We start from the raw sequence: 3,909 nt of genomic DNA on the forward strand, positions 1-3,909 counted from the left end.
GTATTTCAGGATGGATCCAGAAATGACTTTTTAAATTATGAAACCAACCCCATTTTTTTCTCACCTTTTCATCCCCAGCATAGTAAATCATATAATCATCTGATTCAAAATGTCCCATGCCAAGCCATCTCATTTTGCCAATACCTAGTATGTCAATATTTATGCGTTCCATTTCTTTCTTAACAATGTCCAATTTTGCACATTCATGCTTCTCACATTCCACGTTACATTCACTAGTGTCTGCTTAACCCAGACAATAGAGGCTTAAAATCAAAAGAACATAGACATCAGTGTTTTCATCTCAGATCTGTCATTTTCTCATTTTCAAAATTTAGGTAAACACCTTACACTCTCTAAGCAACACCTTTATTTATAAAATCTTGTCATTTTTAGGTGTCATCAAGTCAGTTCAGAACTGTGTGTGGCCCTGCTTCATCTCCAAAATAATTGTGATCCATGGTATATTCAATGTTCTTCACCACCACAATTCAAAGGTATCAGTTGTTCTCCAGTCTTACGAAGGGATGAAAATGTGCTTGATCCACGTGTATATTAGTCCTGCAAGTGACATCCATGCTCTTTAGTAAGGATAATCATAACATGCGTCCCATAGGATTGTAGTGAGAATCATGTGGGATATGCAAAATATACGCCATACAATTTCTGGCTTTCTTTCCAATAAAATAACAGTACAAAATGCATAGATGGTTGAATGAATGGATGGCTAAATTGTACTAAAGAAAATGGTAAGTGTTTCCCGTACATACAATTCCCATTTCCTGTCCCCAATCTTTTTCCCCTGCATAAGAGAGGCTCTAAACGAAAAGAATTTAATGAGAGGCAGTGACATTCCTGTTTTACAGGGAATGCTTTACAGCATAAAATGCTTTTTATGATTCTACAAGCCCCAAGAGAAGCAAGAATAAATTGCATTTCTTCTGCACAACTGATGGTATCTAGGTATCTTAAAAGGGTAGGGCCACCGGTATAGATTGTGGAGTTTGTCCCATTTCATTTAAACTTTGTTTCTCTGGTTAAAATAACAAACAAACAAAAACCAAACACACAAATTCTTTTGAAATGAGGTCATTTAATGGGTCACATAGCAAGGAAATCAGAAGGTTTATAGCTATCATTCATGGAAAGATAGAATAAGAACTGGGGTTGTTAGATGCCATTATGTTGAGTATGACTCATAGCAACCCTATGAACAAAGGATCTGTCCTACCTGTGCTGTCCTCAACCTCTCTGATACACTTGAGCCCACAGCTGCAGTCACTGGGTCAACCTATCCTGCTGAAGGTCTTTTTTCACTGACTTTTCCTTTCCAACATGATATCCCTTTCCAAGTGGATCCATTTTTTTTTCTCACTGGCATGTGGTAGAACTCACGCTGTCCATATATACACCAGACTACAAGACTGGACCAAGTAATATTAGATTGTCATTGTTGTTATGTGTCATCGAGTCGCCTGCAACTCATAGCTCTATCTCTGCTTTGAACCCTGCCCTATCTTGAGCCAATTTCATTGTCTCTGACACACAACTCTCATTACCCCAGTCGCTAAGTCAATCCTGATTCATTCTCTCCAAGACAAACCTGTTTATTCTCTTAGAAATCTGTGGTATATTCAGTACTCGTCTCCAGCACCACAACTCAAAGGCATTGATTCTTCTCCTATTATCCTTAATCACTGTCCAGCTCGCTGATGCTCAGCAAGTAATTGCAAAGACTATGGCCTGGGTCAGGTGCACTTAAGTCTCTAGACTGACAGCATTGCTCTTCAGTGTGCTGGTGAGGTCCCTGACAGCAGATTTTCCCAATGTACCTGGCTGCTGGTACCAAGAGTGTTGACTGTGAAGCCAAGCAAGCTGGAGGTGTTAACAATTTCAATCTCTTCTCTATCTATCATGGTGCCGCCCAGTGGTGAGAATCTTTGTTTCCTTGATGTTACACTTCAGTCCATATTGCAGACTACAATCCTTGACCTTCTGCATATTAGAGTTAGACTGCAAAAATGTCTTCAGGAAAAAAACTAAATGTATTTTCTCTAGTAATTTTAAAATGAATAGATGACTAGACCTCAGAAAAAAATCAATATGGAAGCTCAGATCTTTCCTTCAAGTCTCAGTGTCTCTTTCTCTGTTCCCTCTCTTACTCTCCCTTTCCCTCTATTTTTTTGAGGGGGGGGATTTTTAGGCTCTCGGGATTTTCTCTGATAACAGAAAGAGTCAACAAACCATAGCCAATACTTGCCATTCTAAGAATAAACATACAGAGTCACTTAAAAGGATGACTTGCCATAACTGTAAATATCAAACAATGCTGCTTTACTCTATGACACATCCGAATGTTCTTTTCTACTACCTTTACGTTGGTAACTTTCATGAAGAAATAGAAACAGATAGTATTTTAGACAACAGAAACTAGGAACAGTCAAATAATGATCCATTCTTTTCCTACATGGCTAGAGAAGTGGGGTTGGGGGATTAATCATGGGGTTGTACAAGTTGATGGGGGGGAGAGGGAAATTGGAAGAATCTGGTCTGAAAAACAATGTATTCAAATTTTGTAGATAAACTAATATAATAAAAATTAAAAATTTTCATGGGAGGAAAATATAGTACAGAACACCTATATACAGAAAGATTCTGAAAAAATCCATCTTCTGGAATTGTTGGTTATTCTTGCTCTCCATCTCTAGCCTGAAGCAGGTAAAGTGAATTCAGCTAAAGACCTCACCAAATGTCGAAGGGAGTATCAACAGGAAACGATAGTGAGGTCTTCTGCTGGGGCAGATAAACAACAAAAAGACGTTTAATAAAACCCCAAAACCTCTTTTTCCTCCTGTCCTATGTGCTTGCCTCCAGTCCGAGCCTGAAGGAAGTTTCTTGGTCATTTGAACTGGTTGTCAATCAAGGTCCCCTTCATTTTAGCTTTCTTAGCTTCCAGTTCAGCCGGCTCCTGCAGCCTCCTCTTGCTCATGCCTTTGCGCTCCAGCTACTTCTCAATCACTATGGCATTCTGTGCATATGAGTCAGCAACTTCCCTAGCCTCAATCTCCTCTTCCTCTTCGTCAATGGTAGACACGGTGACAGAGCTGAACTTGCCCATGTCTTTAGTCCGTTTGGTCATCATCACCTTCTTAGGAGGCTCTTGTTTCTGTGTATATATATATATATATTTGTCTTTCCAAATCCCTGGCCGAACTTGACGACTGCGCCATCCACGATGAAGGTCACAGGAGCATTCTTGGGCTGGGACTGGTAGAAGAGTGGCAGGCCACACTTTGCACACTTCTTTCTGTGCTGACGTTCAATGCCTTCAGGCCTCCGGAGATAGACAGTTTCCTCATCTTCTGTATTACAAAACATGTGAGCATGTTTGGCAGCATCAATGACACGAGATCTATCCTGCGGCCTCATGGGTAGCTTCTCTAACTGACAGTCAAGCACCAGGACCATCTGGCCGCACAGACAGTAGTAGACGTGGAGGGGCTTCTCGCCATTGTCATACTCCTCTCTGTCCTGGGTGTCGGAGCAGACTACTGACCGGGACACCACTTTCGGCATAATTCGCAGAAGCTGGGGAGAAAGCAACCTCCCTCTATCTATTTTTAATTCACCCTTAGAGATATCATCTCCCTGTGGTGACTTTTGCCTGGCTTATTCCCCAAACGTTTAACAAATGCTAAAAGGAGAACTGATACGTTAGAACAAATAATTGGAAACTGTTATGTGCCGTCGAGTCGCTTGCGACTCATAGCCTCATAGCGACCCTATGTACAACAGCCCTAAACTCTGCTCTGTCCTTTGCCAATTGCACTGTCTCTGACACTCCCATCCCGATTATCCCAGTCACTGAATCAATCCACCTCATAGAGGGCCTTCCCCTCCTGCGCTGTCGCT

The 3,909-nt window shown here is 41.2% G+C and overlaps 1 pseudogene; it reads right to left on the bottom strand.

The window, feature by feature from the left end:
- Positions 1 to 2,896: 2,896 nt before the first annotated feature.
- Positions 2,897 to 3,573, bottom strand: LOC102871482 (annotated as a pseudogene).
- Positions 3,574 to 3,909: the final 336 nt, after the last annotated feature.

Source organism: Elephantulus edwardii, unplaced genomic scaffold, assembly GCF_000299155.1.
Source record: "Elephantulus edwardii isolate Elephantulus edwardi_28Jun2011 unplaced genomic scaffold, EleEdw1.0 scaffold00058, whole genome shotgun sequence".
NCBI classification, from domain to species: domain Eukaryota; kingdom Metazoa; phylum Chordata; class Mammalia; order Macroscelidea; family Macroscelididae; genus Elephantulus; species Elephantulus edwardii.